Source organism: Muscardinus avellanarius (assembly GCF_963383645.1).
Source record: "Muscardinus avellanarius genome assembly, chromosome: 4".
In the NCBI taxonomy this organism is placed as follows: Eukaryota; Metazoa; Chordata; class Mammalia; order Rodentia; family Gliridae; genus Muscardinus; species Muscardinus avellanarius.
The window spans coordinates 86,558,183-86,569,688 of NC_137789.1; the positions used below are offsets into that span (position 1 = coordinate 86,558,183).

The 11,506-nt window shown below is 38.5% G+C and overlaps 1 pseudogene across 1 annotated transcript; it reads right to left on the reverse strand.

Annotated features, from left to right (window-relative positions):
• LOC308262008 (SNW domain-containing protein 1-like) lies at positions 1 to 1,608 on the reverse strand (annotated as a pseudogene). The gene has a single exon. The product of its transcript is annotated as an SNW domain-containing protein 1-like (transcript).
• Positions 1,609 to 11,506: the final 9,898 nt, after the last annotated feature.

The following is an 11,506-nucleotide window of genomic DNA, read 5'->3' on the forward strand; positions in this document are numbered from 1 at the left end:
CTACTCCTTCCTTCTCTTCTTGCCTTCATGCTCATGTTCCTTGGGATGGCTGCTATCTGATGGTCTTTTAGAGCCACTGTGCTGTTTGGCTTCTTCTATAAATTTGTCCAAACCGAAAGGATCTTCCTCAAACTGGACTGGTCCTTCTCGGCCCCTCTGTCTGTGGTCTGAACCAGAAAACTCCTTGTCAGGAACAAATCTGTTGGTCTATGTTCTGGCTTCTAGGTCATCACCATTCATGTCTTTGTCGTGATTTTTACTGGGCCTATAAATACTTTGGGCCATATATTTACCACCTCTCCAGGCTTGATCATAAACATTATAAATTTCATCTTCTCCACCTGCAAATCCACTGTCCATTCCCTTGGACTGGTTGAAGAGCCTTTGGTCATACTGAACTTCATTGTAAGCCTGAGGATTGGGCACACTAAGAGCAATGACTTCACTGATATCTCAGTTTTCATTTCTCTGAAGTTTTGACCTCTTATCTGGAGCTGCCCTAGAGAGATTCTGGTCATGCTGTCTCTCTTTTCACCTATCATGCCAAATTTCATCCCTCTCATGTGCCTCCCCATCCTCTTTTTCTACATGGGTTTTGATCCCAGCTCTCCCCTCCCTGGCTATTTGTGCCATTTCTCCATGTTTCTCTTCATATTTCTCCTTTTCTTTCTGAGCCATCTTTCTCTCTACTTGGGCATGCATTTCCACTGCTTCATGAGCCTTATGATCAGCAATGTAGAGAGCTTTAGCCAGTTTGGCAAAATTTTCATTTATGTGTACTGTCTGCAGTCCTCTTCCATCAGCAGCTAGACGTTTGTCTGATGGAATTGTATAACCCTTTGCATTTTTCCAGTTGGAAATACAAGGAGGAATTTTTCACTCTTGTTGTTCCTTTACAGTCATCTTTCGACTAGGAGAATGCATGACAGGTGCAGGAGGAGAAGGTGGTCTCCGAAGAATTTTCTTATTAATCTTGAACCTTGGAAGTTACATTGGATCCTTCTGTATTTCTACCATCCGAATAACCCTCTGTTGAGCTCCAGAGTTGAAAGCTACTCCTTGTTGAGATGGTGTGTATCAAATATACTGAGCAGGAGCCAGTTTATCAGCTGCTCGAACAGGCATTGCTGCAGCAACCTTCTGAGATACAGATTTTTCTAAGGCTACCCTTGTCTTTTCTGTTATCTCTTTAATAGCTTCTTCATCAGGCCTTTGTAGGTCTGGATCATCTGCATTCATAACCTCCTTTGGAACCAGGTCAGTGTATTTGCTATAAATGACCTTGTCTTTTGACTGTCCTTGTCAAGCAATTGCATCACATTTAATTTTTCCTTCAGGATCCACCTGAATGGCCAGTGCATTTGACATCTTTTTCTTTTGTCCCATATGCAGAGGATAATGGGCCACATGGATCTCTGGGAAAGCACCTCTATCTCAAAAATCCTCTAAAAACTGAGGTATCCAGCTCTTTTGGTACCCATATGGGGGAGGTTCTCTATGAGAGACCAGTGAGGTCTGCCGTGATCTCTGAGATCTTGCTTTTTCCTCAGCTTCAAGTTGGTCCTGAGATAGCTGAGTAGGTGCTGGTAAAAAGCTGGTGAGTGCCATCTTCTTCCGCTTCTTTCCTAATATTTATATTTTTGTAGCATAAAAATAGATGCATATTTCTTTTTAATGACTCCTGGAGGTTATTTATTTTTTAATTTTTTATTGGTGCATTGTATTCATACATCATAATGGGATAAGAAACTTGTGTAGATATACATGCACACATTGCCCAGTGAGCCACTACCCCATCCCACCCCATTCCCTCCCCATCCCTCCTTCCCATGCTTGGCTTAGTGGTTGAAACCTACATGTTTAAGTACATCATATGCTTTAGAGAATTTCCTTCCCCCCCCTCCCATCCCCTCAGTTAGGTTGCCTTATTTGCTCCTCTATAGAATCTCCTTTTTCACCTAGAGTTCCTCCTATAAACCATTTCTCCTTAGCTTTCACATATTAGGGAAAACATACAATTTGTGATAAAAGCACTGCAGAGAATTGGAATAGAAGGAACATGCCTCAACATCATAAAGGCAATCTAAAATAAGCCCACAGCCAACATTATATTAAATTGGGAGAAACTTTAAGAATTTCCCCCAAAACAGGAACAAGACAAGGATGTCCATTATTATCACTTCTCTTCAATATAGTACTAGAGACTCTAGACAGAGCAATAAGGCAGAAAAGGAAATCAAAGTAGTACAAACAGGAAAAGAATAACTCAAACTTTCACTACTTGCAGATAATATGATACTATATTTAGAAGACCCAACAAACTCATCCAAAAGACTTATAGAACTGATCAACAAATTCAGCAAAGTATCTGGATACAAAAATCAATCTTAAAAAATCAGAAGCTTTTATGTACACCAACCATAAATCCACTGCAAAAGAAATTCAGAAAACACTTCCACTCATGATATCTCCCCAAAAAACAAATTACTTAGGAATAAACTTAACCAAGGAGGTAAAATCCTCTCCAAAGAAAATTATAAAACATTGAAAAAATACATTGAAGATCATAGAAGATGGAAAGATATCCCATGTTCATGGATAGGCAGAATAAATATAATCAAAATGGCCATACTTCCAAAAGTAATCTACAGATTCAATGCAATATCCATTAAATTACCAAGACACCATTCCTCACAGACATAAAAAAAAATCATTCCTTCAATTCATTTGGAACAACAACAACAACAAAAAAAACCAGAATAGCCAAAGTAGTTCTCATCAACAAAAACCATGCAGGAAGAATCACAATACCTGACTTTAAACTATACTACAAATCAATTGTAATAAAAACAGCATGGTACTGGCACAAAAACAGATACACAGACCAATGGAGCAGAATAGGAGACTCAGAAACAAATCCACACACTTAGAGCCAATTGATATTTGACAAAGGGACAAAAAAAACATACACTGGAAGAAAGATAGTCTGTTCAACAAATGGTGTTGGGAAAATTGGTTAACCATATGCAGAAAAATGGAAATAAATCCCACATTCTCACCCTAAAAAAGTCAATTCAAGACCTGAAGCTCCCTGAAGAAAGCATAGGTCCAACACTGCAACACATAGGCACAGATAAAAACTTTCTCAACAAGACCCCAAATGCGCAACAAACTAAAAGGCAAATCAATACTAAAAGGTATTGCATGAAACAGAAGAGCTTTTGCTTAGAAGGAAACTGTCAAGAACCTGAATTGAGAGCCAACAGAATGGGAGAAGATTTTTGACACCTACTCCTCCGATAGAGGACTAATATCTAGAATATACAGAGAACTCAGAAACTCAACACTAAAAAATCAAATAATCCAATCAAAAAATTGGCAAGTGAGAGCTGGGCGTGGTGGCGCATGCTTGTAATCCCAGCATTCGAGAGGCTGAGACCAGAGGATCGTGGTTCGCGGCCAGCCTCAGCTACTTAGTGAGGCCCTCTGCAACTCAGTGAGACCCGGTTTCAAAATAAAGAATTAAAGAGGGCGCCACCTCCGCCAGCAACAGCAGGGGCAGCAGCTGCAGCAGCAGCGGGAACAGCAGCGGCAGCAGCAGGAGCCTCGTGGCGCGGCAGCCCTCCGGGAGCGCACCACAAAGGGGGCCAGCGCCTCTCGCTCTGTGCACGGCCACCTGGCGCTCAGCTTCGCTGTCAACTTCGCCTCGGGGGCTCAGCCGGCTGGAGAGGGCCTCGGCCTGGCATCTGCGGCGCTGCCCTTGTGCGCACCGCACTGGGCTCCGCGGCTCGGGCCTTGCTGGCATTCCGGGCCAGCGACTTCATATTAATGGTCTCATTGTGATTAGAAGAGTATTGTGGTATTTTTTTTTTCAAATGGCGACTGAGGGACACAGCACTTCTCAGTAGCTGAAGCAAATAAAGTTCAAGTACTTAGAAAGCAGTGTCTTAATCAACAAAATAAATACATACTAGGAACCAAAACACATCCAGGTACCTCAGCGAACCCTGAACTTGAAGAAGAAGAACAAAGATTGGACACCGGGAAGAAATAAAGAAATTTATGGAAACAAACGAAACAGAGACACAACCTACCAAAACCTATGGGACACCATGAAGGCAGTATTAAGAGGAAAGTTTATAGCATTGAGTGCCCACATAAAAAGGACGGAGAACCACCAAGTAAAGAACCTAATGACACAACTCAAGGATCTAGAAATTCTGCAACAGTCTATTCCCAAAGCCAGCAGAAGACAAGAAATAATCAAAATTAGAGCAGAAATAAATGAAATAGAGAACAAAAAAACAATTCAAAGAATCAATAAAACAAAAAGTTGGTTCTTTGAAAAGATTAATAGAATTGATAAACAAAAGAAAAAGAGAATCAACTCAAATTATCAAAATTAGGAATGAAAAAGGAGATATCACCACAGATAGTGAAGAAATTCAAAATATTATCAAAAACTACTTTAAAAATTTATACTCCAATAGACTTGAAAACCTGGAAGAATTGATAGATTTCTAAGCACAGTTAATCTTCCTACACTCAACCAAGAGGACATAGCAAGCCTAAACCAACCAATAACAACCAAAGAAATAGAAATGGCAATAAAAATTCTTCCACCAAAGAAAAGGCCAGGCCCAGATGGGTTCCCAGCTGAATTCTACAAAACCTTCAGTGAACAACTAATACCAATACTTCATAACATATCTCTTAATGTCAAGGGACTTAACTCACCAATCAAAAGACATAGACTGGCAAGGTGGATTAGAAAACATAATCCAAATATATGCTGTCTGCAAGAAACTCACCTTAGAGCCAAAGACATTCACAGACTGAAAGTGAAAGGATGGAAAAAGATATACCATGCCAAATGTGACCAAAAAAGAGCAGGGGTAGCAACCCTGATATCCAACAAAACAGACTTTAAACTAAAACACATCAAAAGAGAAAAATCAGGGCACTTCCTTTTATTAAAAGGAACAATACACCAAGAAGATATAGTGATAGTAAATATTTATGCCCCAAATGTGGGTGCAATGACATTTGTAAAACAAACCCTTCTGGACATAAGATCCCAAGTAGACCCAGATACAATGATTCTGGGAGACTTTAATACGCCTCTCACACCACTGGATCGATTGTCAAGGCAAAAGATGAGTAAAGACGCTTTAGAACTAAAGGAAATCATAAACCAAATGGACCTAATAGACATTTTGAGATTATTTCAACCAGGAACTACAGAATACATATTCTTCTCAGCAGCCCATGGAACCTAATCCAAAATAGACCACATCCTGGGACACAAAGAAAGTGCCAGCAAATTCAAAAGATGTAATATAATTCCTTGCATCTCTTCAGACCACAATGGAATAAAAGTAGAAATCAACAACAGGAAACTCGAAAGAAAGTACTCAAATTCATGGAGATTGAATGATACACTATTGAATGATGAACGGGTAAGAGCAGAAATTAGGGAAGAAATAAAGAAATTTATGGAAACAAATGAAAATAGAGATACAACCTACCAAAATCTATGGGACACCATGAAGGCAGTATTAAGAGGAAAGTTTATAGCACTGAGTGCTCACATAAAAAGGACGGAGAACCACCAAGTAAAGAACTTAATGACACAACTCAAGGACCTAGAAATTCTGAAGCAGTCTATTCCCAAAGCCAGCAGAAGGCAAGAAATCATTAAAATTAGAGCAGAAATAAATGAAATAGAGAACAAAAAACAATTCAAAGAATCAATAAAACAAAAAGTTGATTCTTTGAAAAGATTAATAGAATTGATAAACCCCTGGCCAACCTAAACAAAAGAAAAAAAAATCAACTCAAATTATCAAAATTAGAAATGAAATAGGAGATATCACCACAGATAGTGAAGAAATTCAAAACATTACCAGAAACTACTTTAAAAATTTATACTCCAATAGACTGGAATACCTGGAAGTAATTGATAGATTTCTAAGCACAGTTAACCTCCCTACACTCAGCCAAGAGGACATAGCAAGCCTAAACCAACCAATAACAACCAAAGAAATAGAAATGGCAATAAAAATTCTTCCACCAAAGAAAAGTCCACGCCCAGATGGGTTTTCAGCTGAATTCTACAAAACCTTCAGTGAACAACTAATACCAATACTTCATAACATGTTCCGGGAAATTGAAAGAGATGGAACTCGTCCAAATTCCTTCTATGAGGCCAGTATCACATTAATCCCCAAACCAAATAAAGATACCTCAAGAAAGGAAAACTACAGACCAATATCCTTAATGAACATAGATGCAAAAATTCTAAACAAAATACTAGCTATATGCATTCAAAACTATTTCAAGAGAATAATACACCATGACCAAGTTGGTTTCATCCCAGAAAAACAAGGCTGGTTCAACATACACAAATCAATACATGTTATTCACCACATAAACAGAACCAAGAACAAAAACCACATCATCATAGCAATAGATGCTGAAAAAGCATTCGACAAAATCCAACACCCATTTATGTTAAAAACACTGAAAAAAATTGGGATAGAAGGAAAGTACTTTAACATCATTAAGGCAATATACTGTAAACCCAAAGCCAACATTATATTGAATGGGGAAAAACTGCAAGAATTTCCGCTACACTCAGGAACAAGACAAGGATGCCCACTATCACCACTCCTTTTCAATATAGTCCTTGAGACTCTTGCTGCAGCAATCAGACAAGAGAAGGAAATCAAAGCAATTCACATAGGAAGAGAGGAATTAAAATTATCCTTATTTGCAGATGACATGATCCTTTATCTGGAAGATCCAAAGAACTCAACCAAAAGACTTCTGGAGCTGATTGACAAATTCAGCAAAGTCGCAGGTTACAAAATCAACCTAAAGAAATCAGTGGCTTTTCTTTACGCCAACAATGAATCCACAATGAAAGAAACAAAGAAAACAATTCCATTCACTATAACCTCAAAACCAATAAAATACCTAGGAATAAACCTAACCCAAGATGTAAAAGACCTCTACAACAAAAACTATAAAACATTAAAGAAAGAAATTGAAGAAGACCTTGGAAGATGGAAAGATCTCCCGTGCTCATGGATAGGCAGAATAAATATCATCAAAATGGCCATTCTGCCAAAACTGATCTATAGGTTCAATGCAGTTCCCATTAAAATACCAGTGACATTCTTCAGAGACCTAGAAAAATCAATCTTGAACTTTATATGGAGAAAAAAAAGACCTAGAATAGCCAAAGCAATTCTCAATAACAAGAAACACGCAGGAGGCATTACAATCCCAGACTTCAAACTATACTATAGAGCAATAGTAGTAAAAACAGCATGGTACTGGCACAAAAACAGATATACTGACCAGTGGATTAGAATAGAAGATACAGAAACAAACCCACACATCTTTAGTCAATTAATCTTTGACAAAGGGGCCAAACACATACGCTGGAGAAAAGACAGCCTTTTCAACAAGTGGTGCTGGGAGAACTGGCTAACCATTTGTAAGAAGATGAATCTAAACCCCTATATCTCACCTAACACAGGAATCAACTCAAGATGGATCAAGAACTTAGAAATTAGACCTGAGACTGTGAAGTTAGTAGAAGAGAGCATAGGTTCAACACTACAACATATTGGCACAGGCAGTAACTTTCTCAACAAAACCTCCAAAGCTCAGGAAATTAAAGCAAGAATAAACAAGTGGGATAACATCAAACTAAAAAGTTTCTTCTCATCAAAGGAAACTATCAATAACCTAAAGAGGAAGCCTACAGAATGGGAAAGGATCTTTACCAGCCACCATTCTGATAGGTGGCTAATATCCAGAGTATACAAAGAGCTCAAAAGACTCTACACTAGCAAAACAAACAACCCAATCAAGAAATGGGCAAATGAACTAAATAGACACTTCACAAAAGAAGAGATACAAAGGGCCAATAGATACATGAAAAGATGTTCTTCATCACTGGCCATCAGGGAGATGCAAATCAAAACTAAACAGATTCCATCTAACCCCAGTCAGAGTGGCAAGCAGAGTGGCAAGCATAAAGAAATCAAACAACAAATGCTGGCGAGGATGTGGGGAAAGAGGAACTTTTTTACATTGTTGGTGGGAATGCAAACTAGTTCAGCCACTATGGAGATCTGTGTGGAGATTCCTAAGAAAGGTGGGAATAGATCCACCATATGATCCAGCTATACCATTCTTGGATATCTTTCCAAAGGGGTTGAATTCAGAGAACTACAGCAACATATGCATACCTATGTTCATAGCAGCACAATTTGTAATAGCCAAAATATGGAACCAACCCAGATCACCATCAACAGATGAATGGATAGCAAAACTGTGGGAAATACACACAATGGAATTCTATTCAGGCATAAAGAAGAACAAAATTATATCATTTGCAAGAAGATGGAAAGCCCTGGAGAATATCATGTTAAGTGAGATCAGCCAAGCACAGAAGGAGAAGGTACATGTTTCCTCTAATATGTCCAAACTAGGAAACACAAAGGATACCAGTGGGACTCCAGATATTGAAGGGGAAATACTATCTAAGTTTGGATGGTAAGATAGGAGAGGAGGAAGGCCGATCTTGATTAATGAGGGTCTACACCTGAACATGTGTAAAATTATGAATAAGACATGGTTAACCTGGATAACCATTGGTGGGAGGGGGGGAGGGAAAACGGGGGCGGGGGGGAGAGGGCACCAAATATAGTGTAAATGTATACTATTTATGTTCAATAAAAAATTGTTAAAAAAAATAAAGAATTAAATAGGGCAGGAGGTGTAGCTCGGAGGTTGAATAACCCTGGGTTCTATCCCCAGACCCACACACACACACACACAAAATGGCAAGTGAACTAAATAGACACTTCACAAAGAAGAACTTCAAATGGCCAATAAATGCATGAAAAAATGCTCATCATTATTGGCAATCAGAGAGTTGCAAATCAAAACTACCCTGACATTTCACCTAACTCCAACTAGAATAGCAATCATTCAAAACACAAACAACAACAAATGCTGGCCAAGATGTGGAGAAGTGGAAACTCTAAAATATTGTTGGTAGGACTGCAAATTAATACAGTCACTTTGGAAAACTGTATGGAGAATCCTCAGAAGATTGGGAACAAATTTACCATTTGATCCGCAATACCACTTCTGGGTATCTACCCAAATGAAAGCAAGCCAAACTACCAAACTAATGCATGTGTATCTATGTTCATAGCTGCACAATTCACCATTGCAAAACTATGAAAACTTCCAAGATGTCCATCAACAGATGAATAGATTACAAAACTGTGGGATATGTACACACTGGAATTTTACTCAGCTATAACGAAAAACACAATTACATCATTTTCAGGGAAATGCATGGAACTGGAGGACATTATGCTAAGCAATAGTAGTTAGTCACACAAAATAAGATATCTGATGCTTTCCCTAACATGTGAAAGCTAATCCTGAAATTAAAGTAGTCCAGAAGTTGGGCATGCAAACAGCTTTATGTTGATTTTCTTTACATTGTCTTTACATATTATTTGATATGTGATTCTTATCAACTTGCATTTGAGCAAATTTATACATATGCCTGTTTAAAAGTAGGAGGCTCTCTAACAGTTTGGTGGAATAAAGTGTTCACAGTGATGCTTATAAAGCAGTTGCATAGCTGGTTATATAGTGGTTTCATTGCTAGTCTGTGAAGGGTCCTTCATAGCAATCCTCGTAATGGTTGCATTCGTTTCCAATCCCACAAACAGTGTAAAAGTGTTCATACACTCCTCACATGCACACTGACATGTTTATTGTTTGTATTCCTGATGATTGTCTTTCTACCTGGAGTTTTATGAAATCTCAATGCATTTTTTTTTATGGTACTGGGGATGGAACCCTTCTACCTCCAGACTACACTCCCAGGCCTATTTTTTTTTTGTATATTTTATTTGGAAACAGGGTCTCTTAAGCCAGTGAGGCTGATTTTGAATCTGCAGGATCCTCCTGTCTCTGCTTCCCAAGCAGAGGGATTACAAGTGTGCACCACCATGCCCGGCATCTTCAATGCATTTTGATTTGTATTTTCCTGGTGGTTGCTAATGATGTTGAACTTTTTTCATACACTTATTTCCCATTTGTATTTCTTCTTTTGAATAGTCTATTCAGCCCAAGATAGTATTTCTATTAATGTCTATGTGCAAACAATTCACACACACATCAAACACAGCACACACAAACCACATACTCATAATACTCACCAGAGCACATCTTCACACACAAATCCACAATATAATATACACATGCACACATATGCACACACACATATGCTACAAAGCACACACATTCTTACACATGCACACATGGCTCAAGATGAATAAGGTGGACTGGAGGGGGACTTCTGGCTGAGGAAGTGAACATTACTTGTTCTTCTTTAGACTTAAAGGCTACAAACATAGATACAGCTTAGAATAAAGCAACCTTGCAAAATTTACACAAATCTTGGATGTGTCCAGGTTCCCATCTTCCTAAAGACAACTGCAACAATGGAGTGGAGTGGGTGATCTTCCTGTAAACGTTAGGCTTCTGACTCCCACATCATGATTTCCAGCTTTGCAGATTTCCTTTCTTGTTTCTTAGTGTTTGATGGATGACTTCTGATTAATTACTGGGGAGCCTTACCCAGCACTATCCTATCTTAATGACATCATGGATTGTATGACATTGCATTCTGGATCTTTCATAATTTTTTGCATTTCTTTCTTTACAGTGTAAAACAAAAACATCAAGCTTTCTTGTGACATGTGGAGAGCTTTGGACAGCAAGTGAATAGGGAAACCAAACATAACTGAGCTATTTGTATTGACTCATCCATATAACTCAGTATAAATTTTCCTGCAAACTTGTCTCATTCCCTTTCAATTCGAGTGACTCATATTTGGCTCTGGGGCTTTACATTCTTGCCAGGTATTTGGGGAATGTGCACAGTGGGCATATGAAAGATAATTAGCAGTTTCTTCAAATAGCACCACTGCGGCATCCATTAAGATAATTCCGGCATCCTATAAACAGAGAGGGCTTGTTCTTCTCTTCCTTCAGAACTCTGCAGCAGCAGCTTTTACTAACACACAACTCATGAACCTGTTCTAGACTATTTGGTGCTCACTAATGGACTCTTAAGAAAATAGCCAGAGCTATTTTAATAGCTATGTGGAGATTTTACTGAGTCACACTAGGCAGACATAGCAGAGGTATTTTGCTTTCTACATCAATGACATCTCTTCCTTTCTGAAACAGCTACTGAGTATGTGTTAGAGCCTAAAGAGTTTAAATTCTCCAAGTCAGTTCATATTTAGGACTTATTTTAGGTAATAAGCTGAGATAGATACTATTCATTTGAGACCCAGCAGCGTGATAGTAAAAAATAAATCTAATCACATATCCAAATATGATTGGTTAAATAAGATACAGTCAGTATAATATTTTGCTGTCATTTTTGTGACTA